This window comes from Lonchura striata, chromosome 2 (assembly GCF_050655825.1).
Source record: "Lonchura striata isolate lonStrDom1 chromosome 2, ASM5065582v1, whole genome shotgun sequence".
Classification (NCBI taxonomy): Eukaryota; Metazoa; Chordata; class Aves; order Passeriformes; family Estrildidae; genus Lonchura; species Lonchura striata.
The window spans coordinates 145,605,321-145,631,781 of NC_140704.1; the positions used below are offsets into that span (position 1 = coordinate 145,605,321).

Below are 26,461 nucleotides of genomic sequence, written 5' to 3' on the forward strand. Positions count from 1 at the left end.
GTGTCACTTTTGCAAATATCTCATGTCCTCATCTTCAGAACAACATCAACTTTGACTTCAGGATAATTACACATATGTATTGAGTTGCCTGTTGGACTCTATCACCAGCACATATATTAGTCCAAGCCTTTGTTGGCTATTTTTCCTTTCAGGTGTTATATAAATGAATCTGAGCTCTTCTGTACTTTCCGTCAAGCAATAATTTTTAGTAAATCACTACTCCTGAAATCTCTGAGATCTGTATTTATTGGTATGCACAGAAGTCAGCACATTGAACCACCTCAGGACATGGTCATGTGAAACATAATGCAACACTTTCTCCTACAAAAGAAAATATTATTTTTTGCCAGTTCATTTATCCAGCTTTTAAAACAAGCACTACATTCACAAAGAAAGGGCTTAGAAAAAAAAAAAAAGCAACCTTATTTCAATGGGCAGACTCCCAACTCTGTGTAACTGGGGAATAGTCAGGCTTTCTTCCCCATATCTTTGTAGTTCTGTTTAGTTTTTGAAATTCTGAAGAAAAGAGCACTAATCCTCTTTTCCAGACCTAGACACCTGGGATGTCAGTAAGAAGAAATTGTTAGGCAGAGGTCTCTGCTGTGAGATCAAGTTAAAGTTCTACTGCAGATTCTGTGGCCAGAAAGCATTTTGGGGACATTAGATCATGATGAAAGCCTGCTAGCGTACACTTTCTTAAAAGAAAAAAAAAAGAAACAGAGGTATTAAGAAACAAGAGGAGCCCGTCCAATGAGTCAAAGAAGATGGACAAAAAGAAAAATCTAGTCTATTGATCCAGATAATAAAGGCAGACTAGCATGTACTGGAATTTGGGACTAAAACCAATGAGAGCTGACATGAGGACGTACTGCAAGGAAGGACAAGCACAGCCATGAATGGTGCCATTGTGTGACTATTTTAATGAATTTTTGTAATTAAGCCAAAGCTCTAATTTGCCACATCCCAAAAGTAAATAGAAAAGGTTATGACCTTAATTGCAGAGGTGGGGAAGGAAAACCTAATTGTTGAGTAGTGAGCTATCACTCATTACTGCAATTGGGTAGATACAGTTGGTGTGTTACTATGAATAGTGCAGATTCAACAATCAAAATAGTGGGTAGTCACAGCTTCATTTCCTCTCCCCTTCATCTTCTTTCCAAGCCTTTGATTAGCAACATTTTGTACCAGTTTTAGCACGTGGATTGCAATACTCCTGATTTCAGAAGACTCTGACTTAACGTGTCTCGGAACATAATAGCCTTTATTTTCTTAGTAAGCAGATGTGTGAATTTGCTTAGAAGCAGATGTGCCTTTATTTTCTTAGTAAGCAGATCCTGTGCCTCAACAGGATGCCGAGATTACAGGAGGTCCTCCCTGCCTTCTTATTTTCTGCTAACCCCTCATGGGTATATACCTATGCAGGAGCTAGTGATAGACAGTTTTTCAATGTAACATGTCTACAATGTGAAAAAAATACAAAAGTCACGTCTGTAACCATGGCCACTAAATAACTAGAATTAAATGTGCATTATACGCTGTTCAGAACAAGCCTCTGTAACACTCAGGCTGTGAACAACCATCTCTGCACTTGATTTATGAGGTCACCTCTCTGGACCAAGGCAAAAGTGCATGGACACGTCTGAGACTGGGGTGAATCCTTATGCCTTGTCAAACGCTGTACCTCTGTGTGTCCACATAAAAAGAGTACAATACTATTTACTCACTAAATTGTCTTCTGCTCCAGATCTTTTTGTCTTTTACCCTATATTGTCAGTTTGAAGAGGAAATTATCCAACATCAGAACATGAAGCAGAAATGTTCATAATAAAAAAATACTATTCTAGCAAGTTCTGCTGTGGTAGAAACAAAGGAGTGATCTGCATTAGGCTGACCAGTTCAGACAAAGCATACCAGTATTAGGGTGAATATTATTTGATAAACACCTATAATGTGGCAGCTGTCATCCAAAATTCCAGTAGTAAATAGCTACTTCCTCAAAATCCTTGTGTTAATATCCACCCTACTTTCAAGCATATGCAGAAGCAGCTGCTGTTATTCTAGAAACACAAACATTTCTTCTGGCCTTGACCTTTCCTCAATATTACTGCTGAAAATCAAGCCCTTCTATATTGTGTCTTTAAACATTGAGTGGCAAGGCAGGTTAGTTAGTTGGCTGGCACCACATTTTACCAGTTTATGTCCTGAGCACAAAACTTGATGTATTCTGCCAGGAATCAAGATTATCCGAAAAATGACAACAACAAATCAACATCTGGGGAAAAAAATCTTCTGAATGACTTCCTAAACTTTGGTTAGTACAGGGGAATAACAGATCTTCCCTCTTCTGTGGCTGTCAAATCAGGAGTGGACTACCCTTTTTTGAAGGACATGTTTTAACAAAACACAAATCAGCACAAATCCTGATGGCCTGTGCTACCTGACAGGATGATCTGACAGTGCCATTTGACTTTGAAGGCTGTGGCCGTGTGAATCAACCTCTAACAAAGAGTTTAGCACAAATCTTGAGAGACAGCTGCCAGTCTTACTGATGATCTGGGATGATATATAAGGAAAGCACTGATCCTTTCATGCTCCTGTCCAAGTGGGTTGAGGCATAGAAGCAGAAAGGAGAAAGATCCTATGATGCATGATGTCTGTATGCCCAGTGGGCAGTGTGCTGGTCTCCAAAGCTGTATCTCTTCTGAGGGCACTACGGCTGTCAGCAAAGGTAATGTGTCTCATTAGGCCAAGCAGGATATTTGGAAAAAGTAGCCAAATGTTTGAATGCATGAATGAGCTTTTCCTAAAACCTGCCTGAAAACACAAAGATCTTCAAAGCTAAGTGAGGACATTAAAAATACAAAAAATTGTCTCCAGGTAACCTGTGACATTGCCCTTGTGAGTAAAAAAGCAAAATGTTGTTTCTTAGAGATGAGCTTCCACATGAGGTTTAGTTTGAGCAGAAAATACCCTCCTTGTATATCTGGATACTTGGTTGACATCCACATCTTTTGGCCTTTTGTAGCCGAATCCCATGGCAACGCTGATTTCCCAGCCTGTGCTTGGCTGAGCAGGGATGGGTGAGTGGAGCCGACAGCGTTAGTTCCAGCTGATGGAGGCTGCAGCATGGGGTTCCCTCCTGCAAATGCTGCTTGAAAGGGGGAGCAGGTTTTACATCCCCTCACTTACAAAAGGAGCTCTTGGCTCTACTGCCAAGGCTGGCCCTCGGCTCTGTCGGTCTCAGTCATCTGCAAAGAATTGCTGCACGCTGACCCACATACTCCCTCAGCTCTGCTGCAGCGCTGGCTCAGCGAAGGGGCTGCCATTTCCCTGGTCTCTGTTCTGCCCTATATCCTGCCTCGGAGATTGAATTTAAGGAAAAAAAGGAAAAAAAAAAGAGGGACAAATTAATCTTAATCAGAATAGCTTTTTCCTCCAATGATTTTTCTGCAAAACAGAGTTTCCCAGGAAAATCTGTCACCTTAATTTTCCCCTTCTGTTCGCCTTCCCTGACATCTCACTCTGCTGCTTTAACTCAGGAATCCTGACACATTTCTAACATACGCTGCCCTTAAGAGAAGAGAAATGTGCCATCTCCACTCTGTGCTTTCCTTGCATCTCCTCCATGTGTGCCATACTATGTCAACACAGAGTAGGGAGAGCAATTTATGAGTTAAAGAGGGGAGCTCAGAGCGAGGGCAAGCCTAGGCCCCCGACAGCAGCCACCTGAGATGTTCCTGCTGCATTCCAGGGGTGTATTGTTAACAGGGCACTCAGTCCAGCATGTGAGGATGCATTTTGAGTCCTGTGTCCAGTTCTGGGCCCCTCACTTCAAGACATTGAGGTGCTGGAGTGTGCCCAGAGAAGGGTAACAGAGCTGGTGAGGGGTCTGGAGAGCAAGTCACACCAAGAGCAGCTGAGGGAGCTGGGGGTGTTTAGCCTGGATCAAAGGATGCTCAGGGGAGACCTTATTGCCACAACTACCTGTAGGAGTGGCCAGGTGAGGGTTGGGCTCTTCTCCCAGGCAATGAGTGGCAGGATAAGAGGACACAGTGTCAAAATGTGCCAGGGAAGATTCAGGTTGGACAGCAGGAAGAACGTCATGGAAAGGGTTGTTAAGCATTGGATTGGGCTGCCAAGGGAAGCGGTGGAGGCACCATTGCTGGAAGTGTTCAAGAAATTACTGGATGTGGCAGTGCTATGGTTTATTTGACAAAGTGGTTAATTGTCAAAGGTTGGACTTGATGCCCTTGGAGGTCTTTTCCAACCTTAATGCTTCTGACGTTATAAGCAATATAGTGGATAATTTGAAAGCTCCTGTATAGCTGCTAGTGTCTACTAGAGAGGAATTTAAAAAAAGCCAAAACCTTTAATTGCCTCTGAAATTTCACTAGAATCAATTTACATTGCCAAATCTAATTTCTCCTCTAAAAAATTAACAGTTATGAAGTTATATGTGGGAACACCAGTAAAGAGGAATGTTCATCTTTGTAGTCTTCCTGTAGAGGATTACATGGCAACACCAGCAGACGATCCCAGAAGGCAAACTTCCTCCTCCTGGTTTGCTTTGTGTGACAGCTTGAGGCCTTGAGAAGACTCAGCATCCTGCAGCAGGATGAAGCACAGTGTTGTACTCCCTTGCCACCTTGGTAGTACAAGAAGAGCTGCCTGGGCCTGGAGACTCCTTGGTTGAAGCTGGTGCACTACTGACTGCTCTGAATAAAATCCTTGCCTCCTTTCTGCTCTGAACCATGTGGGCCACAGACTTGGCTCTCTGCTCCTCCGTGACACTTTTGTGTGTCCTGAAAGGAGTCATTTGGACCAGAGTGCTCACACTCCATCCCTTGGTTTGCTATTTCATTAGAATGCTGCTGCAGCCTCAGCTGCCCCTGTGTGCTCCAGCAGAGCTGTGGTGGTGTCTATCCAGAAGGATGGATGGTGTGGTTTTGGCTTTATGTTTGGTGGCATGAAACGATTGCTTAGCCACATATGATGGAAAAGACCACTACTGACAGGTTATCTTGCAGACAAGGTTGTTCAGATAAGTGGGAAGAAAATACTGCAAGGCAGAGCAATAAACACTGTAATCCACTCAGCAGGATTTGCAGGGCAGTAAGTGAATAATGCCAAAGCCAGGGGAAACAATGCAGCCTTATTCCAAGATATATAAAAATACAACTTTGGAGCCTGACAATTTCTTAGATTTTAAAAAACCCAGTGCTGTAAAGATGACCATCTTGAGAGAAATAAAGGATTCCCTGACTTCAGGAGATATCTTTTCCTAGAAAAGGGGGAAGCCAAAAGGAGATGAGTTATGAGAACCCTGGCCTACAATCTTTGTCTGCTGCTTTTCTTCTTGAGATAATAAAAATAGCAGTGTTTCTTGAAGGGCTCTTCCCAATGGAGGGACTGTGACAAGGACTGGTCTGAGGAAATGTCAGCCTCAGTTTTAATTCAAGGCACTTATTTTTCCTCCCTCACTGACCTCTGATTAACCTCTGATCTTTCTTCTACATCCACAGTCTTGCCAGGGCCAAATCCTCTAGCACAGAGCGAAGACTGAGTAACAAAGTTGTGCGGCAACAGGATTGGGTTTTGAGAATAGAGTCCCAAGGAACAAGTGTATACAGGATGTTTTTTTCTCACTCCCTGAAGACTTCAGAGCACTTGTGTGGTTAGGGACAGAGGCTGGACTCCCTCAAAAGAAGACTGACAGCCTTGAAAGCCAATGCCCAGCTGACTTTTGTGGAGATTGTCAGAACACAGAGGACACAATGCCCTATTTGGTGTCCCACCAAATGGGTGGGGAAAGGCTTCATGTTGCCCAGTGCCAAAAAACTTTATTTCAGCTGAGAAGAACCAAACTGAGGTGAAGCTTGCCCCAGGACAAACAAGCTGAATCTTTTGTTTGCCTCTTTGCCACAAAGGACTCCTAAAGCTGGGAATTGAATAGCCTTCCCCACCTCTCCCTGAACATTGCAGGGCCCATCTTCCCCAGGCTGGAGAGGCAGACAGTGCAATGTGATCAGAGACGTTGGTCTGGAGGCTGTTGTAAGCAGACATATACAATTTGGCAGTATAGACTATATTTGGGGGCTGTGGTTGGTTTTTGGTTTTGGTTTTGTATTTGTTTTTTGTTTGGGTTTTTGTTTGTTTGTTTTTGTTGTTGCCTTTTTTTTTTTTTTTTGAGGGGCAGGGTGTTATTAGAAGCTGTTCTATTCAAATTGTTGAATTGAGTACCTCATTGAAAAGTGTAAATTGTTTACTTCTGCATACAAAATCCACTGCATAGCATTGCAGAGGCACGAGTGGATTAAAAATAAGGTAATAAGAGAAGTCAGTGAACTGATTTGTCTGTCACCTGCCATGAGTTTAACTTTCAGTTGAATTCAGCAACTTTAAAGATACTGAGCTTTCCAAGTAATAAAGTAAATGCAAAGATGGCAAGCATTGCACTTAAAATATTTATCAGGACTAGCACAATAGATATGTTCCATTCCCCCATTTTTATTTATGAATTTAAGGCAGCTAGATGAAGTAATTTTAAAAGGAGCACAGTAATATTCCCTTGCATTAATCACTCATTGATTGCCAATGCAATCTGAGTTAGTGGTACCAAACAGGGAATATGCTTCCAGGTTTTGTTATCTCTCTCCCACTGTGATCACACACTGTGCTTGCTTTCCTTCTCCATCCCATGCCTCCATCACAGGCAAGAAGCTGAGTGTGCCAAGGAGTAATGGTGGTTTGTGCCTGTGTTGTGAAATCTGGTTCTTCCTCTGTGGACCAAACACAGGGGGCACGGTACATGCACAGCTGCTGCAGCATAAGCTCTTTGAAACACTGTGTCAGTTGTCTCTCTGAAATCCCAATAAAACAGAGCTTTTGGAGCATTAATTTTTCAGGATGTGGGTGTTTATTTATACCATTGCAGTCTATGTAATGCCTGAGCCATATTTTGCCAGGTTGCTATTTTATTTCTTCAGTATTCAATGCACTTTCTATTGGTCCTGATGGCAAGTCTCCCACTTACAAATGATGGGAGGAGGAGCTGTCTATTGGGATAACAGCATATTGTATGTGAAATCGGATAATGAGGATTTTGTAGATGTGGCACTGCAGTATTTAATTGATTTAATGTCCATGCCTTGATCTGAATTAAGGCTCTGAACTTATTAGTCCTTGAAACGAAAGCAGACTTTTATACAATTATTTTCTGCAATGGCCAAAATATAGAAATAAAAAAGGAAAAGGGATGTTTTGTATGCCAGGGGCTCCTACATTTCACAAGTGATAGAAGAATTTCTGTCTCAAGAGACACTGAGGGTTTTCTCTCCAGGTGGGAGCTGGGAGGCAGGAGCAGGTGTCTCTCCCATTGGCAAGCTCTGCATCCACCTCTGAGCACAGAGCTCAGCAGGCGTTCCTGTGCTCCACAAATCGTTGCCAGCTGTCAAAGTGAAATGGTTCAGCAGTGAGTCTCCCGGGCTGCATTCTGGCCAAAATTCAATTGGATTACAAACCCATTGCTCCAGCCTGTCCCAGGAGCAGGAAATCACCATCAGCTGGCTGGTGGGATCTGCTCACAGCGACAGACAGTGCTGCTGCTCACCTGCTGCAATGTGGCTGCAGGAGCTCACTGGGAGCAGTGGCTCGCTGTGCTGGTCTTATGAATGCAGCACTCCCTCCTTCCCCAGGCTGGGGGAATGATGACTTCCTGGGAAAAAAAATAGATTAAAAAAAGATAAAATGGGAGGAGAGGCAAGGTGTACTGCTACAAGTAGCTTTCTCAGATGGGTGATTTCTTGGCAAAACATCCTCTGAAACTCCAGCCACCACATTCTCTCAAAGCACTATCACTCTGACTGAAATAGCAAATACCTTTCACCAAAATAAGAAAATTGCTTTTATTTCACATACAGTTTGGCTGTGAACAGCTTGGCTGTAGGTCGACTCTGGAATCAAATCAGAGACCTTGCCAGTTCTACAGGTAGCAAGGCCAATCAATAACATTTTGAATAGGAGAAAGAAGATACCTGTTGGGGACTAAGTCAGGCTCTGATTATTTGTAATTAAAGGTAAGACATTAATGAGAAACAGACTGTCATATATACAGCTTATCATGTTTCTTCCCTCTTCAGCACTGACTGCCTACAGCACACAGGGATTTGCTGATGAGTCTTAGGTACCTCAGTTAAAGCCCCACTTCAGCCCATTTGTAAGCTGGCCCTTCAGCAGGACTCACTTGAAAGAAGTCATTGCCTTTTCTTCACTTGTGGATGCAGTGAAGCCATCACATTTCTGTCTTGTCAACCTTTTATAACTAAGTATAAAGGTGGACAAGAAAGCAGGATGCTGTTAAGTTGTTGGTTGATCCCAGAGAGCAAGAAGTGGAGTATTACCAGGCTCAGGCTGCCCATGAGCTCCTCTGCTTTGAAGGGATGAGACCTATAGGAGGAAAAGGAAGAGGAGAGTAGAGAAACTTCTGAGGATAATCAGGAGCATCTTCCTATGAAAGAGATGGGGGAATGAGACTTTGATTCCTCTTTCTCCAACATGCTTTCCCTTTTTTTTCCTCTCTATTTCAGGTTCCATGGGGAAAACATTGCTATTAAAGTAAAGTTCCAGCAACTTAAAATATTCATAGGGATTCTTTTGGGGAAATCTTTGCTCTGGTGAAGTCAATAGGAGTTTTGGAATTAGCTTCAATGGTGCCTGAATTTCACCTTGTTTTAATACTGTCCTAAAACATTTCCAGGGCTGTAGAAAAACCACTGCCTGCTCAATGCTGACCTTTCTATCACAGCCGAACGGAGCCTGGTACCCTCCTGTGAAATTTACCATTCTTTTGTGATAAAGCACATTCTTCTCTCAAGGGGTAACAACAAATAAATACCCTCTACTCATCCTGCAAATGGGATCAACAGTGTCATATATCACTGGGCACCAGGAACAGACCTTTGTAGCTTCAGTGGGAACCTGTTGGAAATCACATGGTGCTACATTGAGGGACAACTGGAATATTACAGTGATCCAGATTTAGTTATTTTTGGTGTCCCTTTTCATAGGGAGTTGGCAACATCTTTAAATTTGGGGGATCATGACTAGTTATTCAAGTTTTGCTCTGCTGGATTTGGGCTGTGTGTATTTTGGAAACACTGTCTGCTCTGAGCAGCAGATAGCATGATGCCACAGCCCACATCAGTGAAAAGCTTTTGTGATTATTAATTTTGTCTTCCATGTTCAGAGAAACTGTGTTCTTCCTCTCTCTCCATTTTATTGCCAATATTAAATGCTTTGAAAATGCCATTAAGGAATGTGTTACCCAGTGGGATGTATGCTATATTTCACTTCCTATGCTCTTTCCAACAGCAGTGTAGCTCTGAATCTGCATTATAATTCTGATTGAAAAAGTACAAGCATTTTCTTTTTGGTAAGTGTTAGGTCCGAGTCTATTGACAATAGGCTTCTACTGTAATGTGCAGAGCCCATGTTTCCATACAGGCACAGCAATTTTGATCCAATTGGCCTGATTTTCCAAGGTACTTGAATATGTGAGGATCTTAAGCTGGTGGTTTTTAACTTCTCAGTAAATGAGACCAGACACCGGTGATTCAAAAGCTAGATCCAAAGAAGGAACCACCCACATTTGTGAAATCCAATGCTTTATCTTTTTCCTTACCCCCCTCTTTGCCTTTCCCATTCCGAGAAGAACTCGGGCTGATTTCTTCACTTCCACTCTACCTTTCAAAAGCACTTCTGGAACGTTTGTTTCGCCATCCTCGAAGGGGCCTGGGATGGGCCAGTGTGTCAGCAGCAAGGGTGACTGAGCAGTGCGAAGTGATTTTCAGCCAGCCCTGCCTCCCGCGGCGGCTCTGAGGGAGCCGCCAGCCGTGTGTGCAAACACGTCGGCTGGGCGTGAGGAGATGGCAGCCGCTCCTCACACAGCATCTGCCTGCTCTGCCAGTCCCTCCCGTGTGCCCACGCAGCACCAGCCTCGGCGCCAGGCACCCCGAGGGCGCCGCCCCTCGCCATCCTCTCCCAGCCTGCAGCGCGGGATCCCTCCGCTGCCTCCTTCCCGTCTCACGGCTTCCCTGGCGCCTGCGTCTCTGCAGACCTCAGCTCTAGGGCACAGCAGCACTTTGGGAAGCCCCCGAGAGAAGATGGGGATGTAGTTTTTATCCATTTTATACTCAAAGATGACGTGATGAAGTGAGGTTGCCCTCTGCACTGGTTTGTTACCCCCAAGCCCAGCCTCAGGCTGGTTTGGCTGTGTGCTGTGGGACAAGACCACAGAGGGACTGGGAACAGACTGGCTGTGCAGGAGCAGGATGCTCAGAGACATCCCCACCTCTGCTGTGGACTCACTGCATGAGGCTATAGGGGCAGCTATCTTCTCTGTTCTCTGTATTCAAAGGCTAAAAAAGCAACGCTGACCTAACAAGATTAAAATTACTCAAGAGCCTGGTCTGTGCCTTATTAAGTGATCATTGCCAGAAAGGAAGACAAAAAAATAAACTGGGAAATAAACTCTTGTACTGATTTCATCCCACTGCTGTCTAATTCCCACAACCTCTACCTGCCTCCCTGGGCCCCTGTGTATCTCTTAGCTCATGCAACAAATTTGGTTCTACTGAGAGACATAATTCTGGTGCAATGCATAGGGAACCCTATCATGTAGCTGATAGTTAAGTGCAAATTTCATTTAAAATACTTTGAAAGACAGATGGTGAACCAAAGGTTAGAACAGAGGGGCTCCTGCTGACATCACTAAAACTACTTTGGTGTCCTCAATAGGAATCACACTGGGTGTGAAGTCTGGGACATTTTGTAGAACTCAGCCTTGTGACCAATGCTGGAGGACGATGGTTTTGAAGTCCCTTTCAGGCAGTTTTAGGCTAGAGAAATGTATGCACCCAAGATGCTAGAGATTATTAGAGTTATCTTTGATAGCACAGTTCATTAAAAATGTTCTTGGTGACACAGTTACTTTGTTCTGTGACTTATAACATGAGAATAAACATTTCCCTACATGAGGAATGGCTGATTACTCTCTGCTAAATTCACAATGGTAGCTCCAAAATTGTGACCTTGAGGAGCTAAAAAGCTTTTGTCAAATAGGGGTAAAATGTTCCAAATCCTAAAGACTGGCTTCCACTCCTGGGAGAAGCACCAGTAGTGTGCTGTATGCTTCAGGATTCTGCTGTGTTCCTTCCAGGTGCTTGCTTGCTCCGGCTGATCTCCAGCAGATGATGTCCTGAGTTTAGTATCTGGAGTCTGTGGAGTTGGCAAGGCAAGCAGAGCACATGCAAATTGTTGGGGAGAGAAGAGATCCCTCAGCAGACCCTCTTCCTCTGATTTCCATCATAACCACTCACTTGTCATATGTTGCACCTGCTTGGCCATACTGGCCCATTGCTGCAAAGACAGTGTCTGGTGGTGAAACATTTTTTAGCTGTGAGAAACAGAATCCCTTGCCACTTGCATCAAGAAATTCCTACAGCATAAGTCTATGTGCTGTGTTTTTCCTCTGTTTACATAAACTATAACTATTTTTAGCTAGGCAAGGACTTTTCATTGTTATCTCTGCTTATTTTCAAAAACTTTAACATGTAGTATCATATGAGTCCCAATTATTTTGTATTGCTTTTGTTCCCTATTCCCTTCATTCTTTACCCCCTCTCGTCAGTGAATCCTAGCCCATGATCTCCTTCAGGAATAGACTGATTTCAGCATATCTGCTCCATTCTGATTTAGCCTAGCCCCTTACCCAACACAAAAATAAGAAACCCTTCTCACAATACCCAGTCACTATTGCTGATGGCTTATTTCCAGCTCTTAAACTTACAAACCTATTTATAGCTCCAAACGCTTGAAAATAAATCATTAAGGGAATACATTTGTGAATGTAGAACAAAGAACTGATTCTGGGATTTTCTTTATGCAATTACTTAGTGTAAATAACAGTGTTTGACACCTGCTTTCCTCTCCCATTGAAATCTCAAAGCAGTTTACATCTATGAATCCATTGAGCCTGTGTGCTGCAGAGAGAGGAACCATTCATGAGGATCTAACCACATGTTCTGATCTACTGATGTTATTTTTCTTTTAAATTCACTGACTTGCTCTTACGCTGTCTGTGACCCCACTCACGCTCCTCCTTACTTCAGGGGCTGAAGCATGGGTGAATTAGACCTTCACAGATTCGAATTACTTCAAAAATACAGCACTGCAGCCCTACATGGTGACATTCAATGGGGACCCTGAGCTCCTTGCTTTATTCTAAGCCATTAAGCATCACCATTCATCTATAAAATACAGCACAGTTACACACTGATGCAGAGATTATTTTTTCCCTATTTCTTCATTTCTCTTCACTATTAATTTAATGTGAATATCATTCACATTGTGAGTGTGGGACCAAGGAGCTCCGTCCTAGTGTGCTCTGCTGTGACAGCCTTAGCACACTTTTTGTGCAAATTATGTTTTGCTTTTTTCATTTAGTTCTGATGAAAAACTGCAAACTTGCAGTTAGTATTTGAAAACCAGTGCTAAGTTGAAAAGTTCATGCATTACTCATGGGACTGAACTTCAAAACCAGAATTTCTCTTCTGGATCATATTTCTACACAGAGAAATCAGGACTCAGGTTAACAATGACAAACCCCAAACAGGACACAAACTAAGAACACAGCCACATGAGCTTATCATGACTTTTTTATCCTCAAATTAATATTTTTCCATTTCCCTGTCCCCTTTCAGACCTAAGTGTCACTTGGCTGCAGTTCACAAAAGCTCGGCTCTGTTGTGAGCCTGTTCCCAGTTTCTTTCCATGAAGGCCAGCGTTACAAAGACAACCACATTGATTTAACCAAGCAAAACCATCCGCCTGCACCTGATACAGCCCAACAACTGGTGAAAGTACAGCAAGGCCAGCTATTTCAAGCATTAGATGAGTTCTTTCATAACAGCAAGGAAGGCCAGCTGTGCACCCTGTTGTCTGCAAAGAGCTGCTACAAAGGGAATTCCAACTAATGTTTGCTGACATTAGGTATGTCAGTAGGTATGTAGGTACTCCATGTGAAGATGAGAAGTAGCACACGTAGCTCCAGACACAGGAGCACCCCTGCACCACCTGTGGGTGGCTCTCCAGCATCCACAGAGGACAGACACACTCAAGGGCAAATCAAGTCTCTTATGGACAGCCCTGGTGAGTTCTGGAGCAGATGCTTATCACATTCAGGATGTGGTGGTTCAATCTGCCTGTATTAAAACTGGGGGAAAATTAGGGAAAGGTAATGGTAAGGCAATCACCTTCTTAATAACAGAGGGTTCAGTCCTCACTTCCCCACTTAGTAAAATAATATAAAATCATGTTTTTATTTTTACCATGCTTGGATCCTGGGATCTTTTTAATATTTTAAAATAACCTTTTTATTTTCCACCATGCTTGGATCCTGGGGTCTTATTTCTGCTGTCACATCCAGTTTGCTGAGAGAGGTAGGTTCTGTATCTTAGACTGAGGTATGATTTTCTGTTTGTTCTTTTGAATGATTTTGCCCAAAGGGGTGATAATAAAAAATGTGAGAGCTGGTGTCAAAATAATTTTTCTGAGCCTGGAACACACATTTTTTTCATTATTCTTCACATTCTCTTTTATTTGTATTTTTTCCCTTCTCCACTTACATTCAGTATTAAAGCAAAGTAAAACACATAGTGCAGATAAGTCTCCTTTCATATTTCTTTGCTAGCATTGGCCCATTCTCATGTGAATATGTGGGAGCTCTGAACATCACATCTGGTCTTTGTATTCCTTTGATTTATGTAGACACATGATTTTCCATTCACAAGTGCACAAGAGCATGGTCATATGACTCCTGCTATTGGGAGCTCTCCTGCTATTTAGCCAGAGCCAAAAGCTACAGAAGCATCCCAGAAGCAATCTCATGCAGCACCAAACTGAAAAAAAAAAAAAAAAAAGCTTAACATTGTCACACAGATCAACCAGAATAGATCTTATTGTGTCCTCCTATTCTGCTGGCCAAGTGGGATGATGCTTCCAAGAGGAGGGGGCTAACCCAGTGCTTCATGATTGTTATTCATTTGGTTGGAAAGCCGGAAACTGGAAATGCTTTAGGAACAGACCCTCCCTCCATGCTATTTAGAAGGGTGTCAGGGATGTCTGTTGTTTTCTTGGTACATGGTGCTGGAGAACGGAGGGGAAGAGGCCCATGCAGGCCTTGACTGCCCCTATAGCATGGTCCATAAGGAGGTGCCAGTGTTAGTGCTCCCACTCCATCTGCCTGGCTCCCAGATGCCCTTAGCATGGAGAGAGCAGGAGCCAAATGGCAGCTAAACCAGGCTGGAAAGGATCGAGAACAGATGATCCTGTTCCAGAGCTAATCCCCAAATAAGGCTGCTTTAGGAAGAGAGATCATCTCATGGTGATACCATGTTGGCACACAGTCACTGGCACAGCTGGCAGGGCCATTCTCCCTGTCTCAGTCCTCTTCACCTCTTTCTAAATTGCTTCCTCCCTACCCCAGATTTTCTGTTTTACAGACTGCTGTAAGGGATCTGGCCTGCTTCTAAACACATTCACAAATATTTCATACAGTCAACAAAAGCAGGAGGCTGATTTTTGAACGAGTGCCACCCTTTTGACATTTGCATTTGGAAAATAGCATCTTCAAACCTCTATGTCAGGGGTGACATCTCAGGATCAGCAGAGGTTTGGGTGGCACCATGGCTTTGATCCTGGGCATGGCCACTTCTCCCAAAGGCAGTGCAGGGTAAACATTCATGCTCTCAGTCTAAATAAAACATAAACTGACATGTTTTCAGTCTTTAGAATAGACATTTTAGCAACCCTTTAAACAATGTATTAGGTAATGTAGTGACATGGAGGGCACAGTGGTGCAGCTCCCACATCAAAGACAATGAAAAAGGTGGGAAAATTACAGATGCTCCATGTGGGGTTATTTCCATTCACCTATGACTTTAATATTCACAGCTGGAAAATGGTTCAAATGAAAGTTATTGTTCACTCTGGATTTCTTGGCAAACCATAGTGCCACAAAGCTTGTAGAAATGAATTGGATGCTACAGTCAATAGGTGTTAGTGAGCTGCTGATGTCACTGCAGAAACAGGATTTGCCTCGTGGCTGAAACAAGGGACTGGAATCTCCTGGCATTTGTTAGTTTCCACCACTGATTTGAAATAGTGGCTTAGGGCAAGGCTTTGTTTTTCTTGCTTTTCTCCTGCCTGCACCAAAAGTATTTCCTGCCTTGCAGAAATGCTGGTGCTGGAAAATTAGCGAGGTGTACCCAAGAGCCTGACACAATGTGGCCACCACTGAAAATTCCAGGGACTGTTCTCTGCAAAGATATGGGTTAAGTAAAAGTGCTATTTTTGTTTCCTTGTGCTTGCTGCTGTCTGTCAGCACTAGGAACACAGCAGTGAACACACCATCACTGTCCTCTGCCATAATGGAGGAGCTGGGGCCACAGGCTGAGCATGGGAGGTTTACAAAGGTAGGGTGCACAGTTGGTTTTACATGGGAACACACAGTGTGAACAGTTCTGAGAATTGCTTTAAGCAGACACACTTTGCAAACAATGTTTTGTTTTAAAACAAACAGGGAGTGATTGAAAAGCACAAAGGTATTGGCAGTGCCACAGTGAGAAAATTATAAAGGCAATCACACGTGACGTGACTGGGTTCACATACCAGGACACCTTTGGAGCTCAAATTTGCAAAAGAACAGAAGACAGCTGGGTCTTCATATCCTACAGTTTTTCAGTGGGGTTTGAGTGACCAGCACCTTTCAGCATTTAAAATAACAAACAGTTCATACTTGAATTTAACATGGAAATGGGCAATGATGCTCTTTCCTCAACTCAGACCCATGATTCCTGGCTTGGGCTGCAGTATTGAGAAGATGCTGTCACTGACGGTCAAAGGTTGATGTTGGTAGATCCAGGGTGGCCTGTCTGGCTCCCAGGTGGTGGGGCTGGCAGGAGTGGCCAGGGATGGATTACACCAGAGCAAGGGACCAGGAGTGCTCCAGGGGAGAATAAATCAGCCACTGTAATTATCCACAGGCAATCAAGCAAGGACAGAGACTGTTTCCCCATTGCATAGCACACCATTTTAGAGAGTTTTTGTTGGTTAGATTCTTTCTCAATATACAGAATTTCTTTTTTTTTTTGTTCCAGTCCTGTAGTTCAGCAGACAATTCCTCCCAGCAGGTATTTCTGAGTAATAGAAAGTGCTGTGAGGTCTCTTCAGGACACAAGGATGACTAACCCTGCAGCAAGTATCTCCAGCATAGATCAAGCAATGAGATGCAACCAAAGGACCTACAAGCAGGTTCTACCCTCCTTTACACCAGCTGGATTCTCAAGTAACTCCCAGAGCATCAAAGGCTTTATGTATCTTGTTTTAATATAAATAATCCAAAATCTGAGCTGAGCTCCTGCTGTCAGCAGCAGCAATGATTTCATATAGGCAAGGGTGGATCCTACCCCAGCTGGTTTTGGAATGATCTCTGTTTTTTATACCACTCTGGAAAGCGAGGTCTAATCTGGGGTAACCTGACCCACTTTGAGTTGTGCCTTACCATAACATCTGCTTCTTGAGCATGCAAAGGATGAGGTTCTCCTTGGTGGGCTGCCATCCCACCTTTCTCTTAGTACAGCGAGTCAGAAATAAGACCTGGTCTGTCCCTTGCTGGCACACAGGTGGAGGGACTTGTAACTGAGATCATCAGATAGAATAACTTGAGTTCTGCCCTTCATTGCCTCTTCACCAAAATAGAGACTTGGATAAAGGAAGAAAAGGAGGAGAGCAAGTGGGTGAAAGATTTAAGGAATAGATTTAAGTGATTTCAATATGTAAGTTAGAGTTTTCTGTTATATGTATTCTGGATTGGAAACATCCTGCTTAGATCCCTCACTACTGCAGTCTGGAAACTTGAGGAGCTATCTTGGCACTTTAGAGAGGAACACTGTGATATTCTTGAATTATTGTTTAGAACAAACATGACCTTTTCTCTTTTCCTCCAGCACTGCATGCAGGACGACTTTGGCCATCCATGGGTTTTATATGGCCTGCAAAATGAGTCTCATTTTCCACCCCAAGCCTTACATGGCAGGATGTGATTGTCAGACACTGCTCTACTTGCTCCATGCACATGCTCTGACAGCACTGACATGATTAATAAACATTATTATTCATAACACAGTGGCAGCTAGAGATTCTAATGATACATTAGGGCCCTGTTACTCTAAGTATAGTAGAAACTCATAGGAAGAACAAGTAATTTAAATAGACAAAGAATGTTATTACTGTTTTACAGGTGAGACCCAGAGAGATTTTAAAATTCATCCTGTGCCTCACAGGAAGCTGTGGAGAATCAAAAGCTGAGCTCACATCCCCCACACTCCAACCTCTAATTTTTCTGAGATGAAAATGCAGGAGGAAAACCACTTGCATAAAGGCAAGTGCATCACAAGATACACACTCATTCCCTCAGCCCCACAGAGCTAAAGAACTTCTGGGGTTTGTTTTTGTGTTTCCCTTCCCTTGTGATTAATTTCTCTTTTCTTCTTGACTTGCAGCTTGTGAGTCATTGTTGTAGAAACAAAATTTTCATTCAAAACAAATAGAGCTCAGTCTTAATCAGGAAATCAAACACTTCCTTTTTTTTTTTTCTTTACCTCCCTTTTTATATTAAGCAGTATGAGATCAGGCCCTACGAAAAGAAACTGAAGTTCCACTTGGATTAACATTTTATTGCATTTTACTGCACCAAATACCAGTTCACTTCCACAGAGGCTGATGTGGAGCATTTTAACATCTCTTTACTGCTGGATTTTCTCATCTTGCTGGCAGTAGAGATGTTCTTGTCCCATCCAGGACATTTGGCAGGATCACATAGAAATGACTCAGTTCTCTCTAGTTCACTTGGATCATGAAATGATGTCTCCATGATCTCTGCCACAAAAACTTAGCTGAGATTCAAATCCATATTTAAATCTTAGCCCTGTCCTCTTGTTCCTGAAAATTTGCTGACCACTCTGTCCTGCCTGGGCAGCAGCTTGAGAGACACCTCTATATGCTGGCCTATATCTAACTATGACTGTGCCATCCTGGTATTCCCCATTCCCCCACTGTTTCAATTTATATTTTCAGCCCACTCACTCTAGGTGGTTTGTTTTCTACCAGAAATCCCCTTGGTGCTGTAATTTGGGTGAGGAAGGGGACGGTGAAAGGTTATTTCCACATTGGCATTTGCCTTCCTCTTTCTCGTGCTTCCATGCTTCATTTCATGCCATGCTCAGCCAAACAGGTGTGGTTATGACTTGCCAGTCTCCACCACGCTGTGGGTCCTGTCCCAAATACCACTAAGCTCCACCCTGTTTAAAACCTATGGGCCAGATGGGGACATCCAGACATTCAGCACATAACCTGGGACTGTTCCTGGTGGGATTTCCATGGAGAGAAGTCATCTTTTCTTCCTCTTGAGGAAGGGGCAGCACCTTCAGGATACCAAATGCACGTACAGGCAATGGCTTGAGATATAACACTGTGTGGTTACTAATGTTCCAACACTGCAAGCTGCACAGTACCAGCTCCCTGAAGAGAGATGACCCTTCAGCACAGAGAGGTGGCTTTCTGGCACTGCTGCCCCAGCCCACTTATGACTTGGTGTGGATGCATTTTAGAGGTTATAAATACATCCATGCCAAGATATTGAAAATTTGGTCAAGGATATGGACTTGGGAGTAATTTTGTCTCCTGGTGTACAGCAATCCAGTACAGCAAAGTGCATTCCTCTTTATGATGTTAATTTTTAAGGGAGATAAATTAAGCAGATTTTCCTTGAGGAAACAGAGCAGATAGCAAGATCACAAGGCATGCTGCATTCTGAGTAAAAAGAAGGCATAATGAATGACAGGATTTGAAGGCAAAGACCAGATATTATTTAGTCTGTTCTCTCCTTTTTATATAAGGACAACAGATGACTGCCTTTCCACTGTGTTTCAAAGGACTGCCTCAAATGGTGTGTTTCAACTCCAGGCATTTGCTTTTTCCCAAATACTGAACCACCATGGTGCTTCCTAACACTTTTTATAGCTGTGAAGTTCAGGGGCACTAAGCGCCTGACCAAAAAAAACCTGCTGAGTTGATATTCAAGTAGGGATGCACTGGAAACTATGTGATGCCTTGAAGATAAAGGACTTCTTGTTTTCTTTGGAGAAATGAGACTGTATAACTCTTGCTGATCAGTTCTGAGCATATCAGACGTCCAGAGATTTAACCATAGATGCCAGGTGGCAGGAGGGCACAGTGGCTCTGAGGCAGCACGTTCATTAGGACTGTTAGAAGTCTCCAAACCTGCTCATCTGTCCCCTGTGGACCTGCTTGACAGAGAGCTTGACATTGTTCCTGCACCTTCCATCTCTCTTGGGTGTGATAGACTCATCTCCTCCTGAGAGCAAGAGACATGGCTCTTGGTGACCCATTCACTGAGTATACACAAGGAAGGGAATTCTTGTGCCATTTCCCCTCTGGCATCTTCATGAATACATGTTGTGATAGATTATAAGGAAAAATCGAGCTTGCAAACCCCATGCTTTTGATTTACCTTGACAACAGTTGCGTTGCAGTTCCCCTATTTTTGTGTGTTTGCTTTGGCATTTTAAACCAAAAGCTGATGTCAAAACAGAGCTGGGCTTCCCCGAACTTTCCACTTTTGATGGCAGACTGGTCAGACCTCTCAAACCACAAAGATGTATGGGTGGTGAGGGAGTTCTCTGAAAGGCCAGACACTGTGGGGAGCAGTGCTGATTGTTCATCGCGTGTCACTCTGAGTCACCACTGAACCCATCACAGGGATGGGAAAACACTGTGCTTCTCAAGGTACCATGTTCTGAATGAAACAGAAAAAAACACCTTGGATTATGGATATTAAGACTTCTGTGGAGAAAACATTGCTATTTGAAATGAAAAATAATAAAGAGCAAGCTCAACAGGATCAAGGAGTCCTCTGGGGAGTGAGGCTGAAACATTACATGGTGCCAGATCCCGTAAAAGACTAAATGAGGAGTTCACCAATTAGCAGTGTATGTGAGCAGCTCTCTGACCTAAGTTCACTTTACTCAACACACATTATCTGATGGCTTGGAAGTGAGAGGGAAGCTGTTCCCAGGAGGCAGACGGTCACTGTGATCTAATGTCTGCATTTGTAAAGCCAAGACTTGTTACTCATCCTTTAAATAGCTATTTTCAATAGTATTATTTTAAAAAGTATCCACAAAATAGACTTGTAAAGCAATTCCTTGTACAAAACCACTGGTTCAAAGACCAGTACTCAAGTAGCCTTTTCACATTGTAAATATGTTCCGTGCATTTCAGATTCTCCCTGCAGTAAATAATGGATTAAGTAAGGAAAATCCCATTATAATGAGAATGACATGAGGTTTAAATGAGACCAGAGCTAGGAAAACTAAGCCAATTTTCTGTTTTCCTCAGAAATCAGGCTGAGGTTTATCATTAACATATCATGACTGGCTTTAATTAGGTAATTAATGATAGCAACAAGGTAATACCAAGGTGCTTGGCAGTGATATTCTAGCTGATTTATAGTCACATCACAGAAAAATCTGAGCTTTGTCTAGAAAAATTTACAACTGAAGAGTGAAGACTCTCATGGAAAATCCAAAGCTGCCAACCCTAACAAGGTGGACTCTTCCTTACCCTTTCCTGTTGGAGCTGAACCCTGCACAAAGAAAGACCAAGACAGACAATAGACCAGCTACGATTAGGGATGTGGATGTACAGAACATTTCCTTCTCTCATTGACTTTCAGGAAATCTGTGAAGATGCTCAAGTGGAAAGGGAAGCAGAGGCACTGAAATCTCTCAGGCTGAGGGTGAAACCCAGGTCTTGCAATTTCTGGGCAAGTGCTTGAATTAACTGGGTTTTTTACAAAAAGATGGAATTACCTGCTTCAGGTATATTCAGGAAGAAACAATTTCAAAGAGCTACCTGGTAATCTCCAGCCAAGGAAGGATTATGGTGATGTATGGGAGTGATTGGCAAATCCCCAGCCTGGATGATTGCCCTTGCCATGTCCTGACCGTGCCATGGGGACACCAAGGTGTGAATAACCTTCCATTCTCTTCAACTCTTAGGATTTCATGGGAAGAAGACGTGGGTGTGTGGGTTGGAAGTCGTGGCTCGCCCCAGCCAGTTCCTGGCTTCTCTGTATGGAGTCTGTGGGGTGAACTGTGCATCATCAGAGCTCTGCAGCCACACAGGGGCACAGCCCGAGCTGACGCCTGATCTGAGCTTTCAGAGAAATACCTAAGTCAAAGATGGCATTTTCAGGATTGACTTCTTCACATTTTAGTCTCTCTTAGCAATGTCCTGCTCAGAACCCACTGTGTGTGGCCCCATTCTGGGCTGCCAGGCTCCTCACTGTGGCAGTGCTGTAGGTGCCTTAGCCCATGTCATCCTCAGGGCCTTCTGCCTGCCACTCCACAGCCTGCCTTTCACCTGCAGCTTTGTACCCTTTCTACTAAGATGCCACAGGAATGTTTCCCAGCACTTCTGGTGTGGCTGTTTCCTCTGTTGTCAGTTGTTCTCACTACTGTTGTTCCCATGCTGCTACTCTTGTGGCAACCTTATACTTTTCTTTATGTGTGTTCCCAAGGGGAGCAAGTACCACTGGGGTGAGACTCATGCCCACCCTTTCTCTTCCTCTTGGGGATATCTTCCAATGAGATACCCAAAAATAATCAAATTAACAACCAGCAGGCCTGCAACACCCACCCTGATCAAACTGTTCTCCCAATGGCATGGTGAGCAGGAATAAAGTACAAATTCTCCCAAAACAGTTCCTGATTAAAACTGGTTATTATGGGGCATTATGATGGGGGGACCCTCCTACACAGAGAGAACACCAAACTATGGGGACCCATTATTTGTCTTCCCAGCTGGCTGCTCAGAGAATTTTCCTTTCTCCTTATCTGTCTCTCTACTTCAACACTCATGCCTTGCTGTCACTGATAGGGTGATAACAGCAAGGGCTGTTTGATAAGATGACTGCAAGCATGGTGCCCTAACTCAGGATGTGGTTATGGCTGTATCTGAAAAAATTCATACATCCAAACCCTTGTCTTCATAGTACATCGTTCTTTCAACCAGATGATTCAGAAATGTACTGGGCTCTTTCCTGGAAAGGACTCATGAGATGTTCAGATCAACTTCAGATCGGGTCTTTAAAAGAATTCTTGTTCCCTATTTATTATAAGAAAGGCCATCAGCATCACCAATTCTACAGTGATGCCTTGTGTTAAGGTTTCATATTGTTACAGAAATGTGGACCTACTTTTTTGATAGAAATAAGCATGTCAGTTAATAACTGATGAATTTTTCCAATCACCTTTATCTTTAGATCTGTCTAGTCATTAAGACTCAGAAAGGGACTATACAAATATGTTTATATGCAAAAGATGGTGCTCTGTGTGGAGTAACTGATTATATTAGCAGCTTCAATACTGACTGAAAAGTTCCTTAGTCCTGCCAAAACTCAGGAGCTAAGTTAGTGAGTCCTGTAAAACTCACTCCAGCTAAGAAAGATATGATTTCTTTATATCTTTTCCAAATGCTGTTGGAGATTCATTTCAGTCAGAGTCCTAACCAGCACAAATACAGACAAAGCACAGGGAATACACAGAGATAGTGAAGGCTCAAACTGAGAGAACCCAACCACCCAGCATCCTGAACAGCAGCTGTGAGAGGGTTATTACTGTGATGATACATGAGATAGAAGGAAAGATGACTAACAAGCCTTTCACTTCAGTTGTGGCTGAGTCTCTCAAACTAGGAACACTCAACTGCCTCTAGGCAAAATTCTCCATCAGTCCCAAGGAGTAGACTGTGCTCTGAATGAGTAACTGAAGCCAGGACACAGCAATTTCTCCAATCACTTGCCACTGGTGATTTCCACCCCTGGTGCTTTGGGCTGTAGTACGTAGCTTGCAATGCCCTGGCTCCAGATCATTGTTGGCTCGACAATGTCTAACATAACTCACCCATTACACATTGTCTAGGGTTCAGCTGTCATGGCTATAAACAGCAAAGTAAGAGGAGATAAGAGATTACCCAGATTACTGGCAGCAGTAGAAGCTGTAGAACAACCTTGGCAAAGCTGCTTTTGCTATCTGGAAGAAAGCTGAGTAGAGAGGAAAACAAGGCTCTGCCCCTATTGGGGCACAGTCCTTGGCATTCTGCTAGGAGATGCCATCACCCTGACAGCCCAGCAAGGCTCTCTACAGCCTTAGGACATCTCCCCAAGAGGAATATTTGCCAACAGCATGGCCTTGCTAAAGGCTCAAACATGGAAGGGAGTTTTTAAGGAGCCCCACAAGGTATCAGGGACTATTTTCTCCATCATATGCTTACCCTGAGCAGGCAGTAGAAAGGATTTATGCTAAGGTGTTTTACAGGCCCTATTTGCAGCAGGCTAAGCATCATTAGAAAGGGATTGGAGCCATGGATAGGAGCCATGGATGGGAGCCATGGATGCTCAGTGCAGGGTTGGGTGCCCAAGTTAGCTGAACTGCAGGAACAGCTCATGGCCATGCTCTCACTCCTTTACAAGAATCAAGGAGAGCACGTTCATCCAACCCCCTTCCACTGAGGCTTAACATAATGTGTTTCATCTCCTGGCTGCTGTGGGCCAAGTGCATGAATCAGTCAGCTCTTGCAGCAGAGCTGACATGTAGGAGCTCAGCCATGTGTCTCAGCCTTCCGGGCTAACTATTGTCACAGTGTCCTTCCTCCTGTATTTATCTCAGCTTGTTTATGACCCTGCATGGTTGGGTCACAACAGATTTACTTTGTGCCTTCCCTTGGCAGGGTACAGGATCCCATTTCATTTTTGCAATGCCAAAACTTTTCCCCTTTCTGGGATGCTGTGGCTTAGGCTCTTTTCCCTCTGTGCAGGGGGGGTGGGTTGCTGAGCTTCAGTAGTATTTTTTATTATTTTACTTAAACCTACAATTTCTGACCCTCTCTATTCATATTCAGACATGTTCCTCTATTGCTCTCCATGCAAGTAATAAAGCTCTCTTCATAAGAAAGCAAGCAAACAAACAAAAAGCTTAGCACCAAAAGGTGTTTAAAACAGATAAAGTTTAAAACCTTATATAAAAAGTGGGGCTGATTTTTGCAGTCGTTATTGTACTCAACAGAGAATTTTGTCATTATAGCTTTGGACTACAGAAAAAGAACCTTGCAATAAAAGGCTGCCTGAAATTGACCTTTTGTTGCAAATTCTGCCATTCAAGCATAAAGCAGCAAGGAAGGATACATAGGCTGTGTTAAAAGTAGGTCACTGTACATCCGCTGTTACCACGGCTGGGCCTGGCTGCGTGTTGCTAACAGGGTTTCCTGCTTTGAGCAGCAACACACACACAGGAGAGATGTGAACTCACACCACTTCATACAGTGCAGAAAGGCCAGAGTGGTGCCAGGGGGGATTGAAAGCTTTGTTCCTAGGCAGGGTAGGACTCCTGTGGACCATCTACACAGCTGCTCTCTGAGAAGCAGGGCATCCTGGTAGCAGGGATGGTGTTTCTGCAAAGAGCCTGGTGGCTGGCACTGCCACCCCTTGGGTAGGTTCTAGGCCTCTGGCCCAGGGTATTCCCTTTCCTCAGCAAAGACCTTGCTCTGTTATGCTCAGGCAGCTACAGGGAAGCAGGGGTGAAGAAATTACTGTCCTGGAGATCTCATCTCTTCCAGTCTCATTGGTTTAGTCTCCACAGTCACATAAAGCCATCCAAACCACTGTAATACTAGGTCTCTCTCAGCTAGAGGGCAGAGAGAAAGAGAGCCTGCAGAAGTGTCTGAACTGTCATTGAATCTTCACTGTTGGTCCTCTGAAACATTCAGATGGTCTCATCCCTGCAGCTCCAGGACAGTCCAAGTTAAAACAACAGCAGTGGCTTAACAACCTGTACCCTTCTAGGGCTACATAGTATGGACGATCCCTGGGCTTTTTCAGCATTGTCAACATTACTACAGAGAAAGCTGATTCCAAGAGTCAATAGTATCTTTCTCCATTAGCTCCACTGGGATGGCTACAGACATTACCTCAGAAAGCCACCACACTGCAGAAAAATGTTTAAGTGCTCAAAGCTCCAAAATGCCCTTCTGAATTTGAGTGAACAAAGCTCAGGGTCATATGTTTCCTTGACTCAGACCCTAACTAGCATACTACACACAATTATAACATCCATGTTTCCCCTGACTGACCAAGCTTATCTGGCTCAGCTGCACTAACTGGTTCAAAACAAGACTGGATTCAAGATCCAAGCTCCTCCTGGAGATTGACAGCAGACTCTGTCAGGTGATGGAGAGTAAGAGCACTTCCCCAGGACTGTTCTGCCTTGTCCTCAGCTTAAGGATTTCCTGTTAAATTGCTTACTCAGCATCAGAGAAGATCCTTCATTTACTATCCTTGACATACAGTGACATGATAGACCGAAGAGGAGAAATTGTTTTCCTTTCTATCTCCATTATAGACTCACACAGTATAATAATATGTAGCCTTTGATCTTGCTTTGTTTGTGTTCTGCATCATCTTTGCAGGTGATTGGAAAATAAAATATAGAATGTGTTGATTTAAAGATGTTCAAAGTAACAGACTAACTAGACTTTGTGATTTGTGCTGAATTATTTACTGCACAATAAATAACTGTTTAGGTAGACAATCTGCCCACCCATGGGCTGCTATTCAAAAGTGCCTAAACACTGTCAGAGAAGTGATGGAAGCAAGATGCTGATGTCTGGTCACCTGAGGAAAGAACAAAATGTGGAAGTTGTTTGGGTATTCGTAATTATAGCGCTAGATAGATATTAAGCAGGAAGGTCCTTCCCAATATTTCTGTGGCAGTTGTGGGTGGTCCTAAATTGATGAATAAGCACAGGGTAGGCAGACTGGACACTCGAGGACCCCACAGAGCTAGAACACCATTACTTGGTGATGGACATTGTAAGGCAACCAAAACCTGGACCAACATGCTTAGTTGGCACACAAGGTTGTTGCATTTAACCCAAACCTAGACACAGACTGCATATGAGCCAAACTTGTTTACTCCCCCTGAGACAAACCTTACAGAATTTCTGTTATCTTTGTAAGCCTGATTTTCTGAAGGGTTTTTGTAGTCATGCTGTGTGTTCACACATGTGTAAATAGTAAGCCCATCCCATAGAATCACAAAACAGTTCAGCATCTGGTCTGATCCCTGGTCAAAGCAGGGGCAATTAAAACAGCTTGCTCAAGGCTGCCTCCAGTCAGGCTTTTAATATCTCCAAGAATGGAGTCTCCACAAGCTCTTTGGGCAACCGAGTCCCATGTTTGACTATTGTACAGTAAAAATTTATTTCT

At 43.4% G+C, this 26,461-nt stretch overlaps 1 long non-coding RNA gene across 1 annotated transcript; it reads right to left on the minus strand.

Annotated features, from left to right (window-relative positions):
- Nucleotides 1–6,893: 6,893 nt before the first annotated feature.
- Nucleotides 6,894–13,970, minus strand: LOC146768462 (uncharacterized). The gene is made up of 3 exons (XR_014953047.1): nucleotides 9,742–13,970; nucleotides 8,243–8,445; nucleotides 6,894–7,714 (listed from the first exon to the last, which is right to left on the minus strand). It is a non-coding gene; the product is annotated as an uncharacterized LOC146768462 (long non-coding RNA).
- Nucleotides 13,971–26,461: the final 12,491 nt, after the last annotated feature.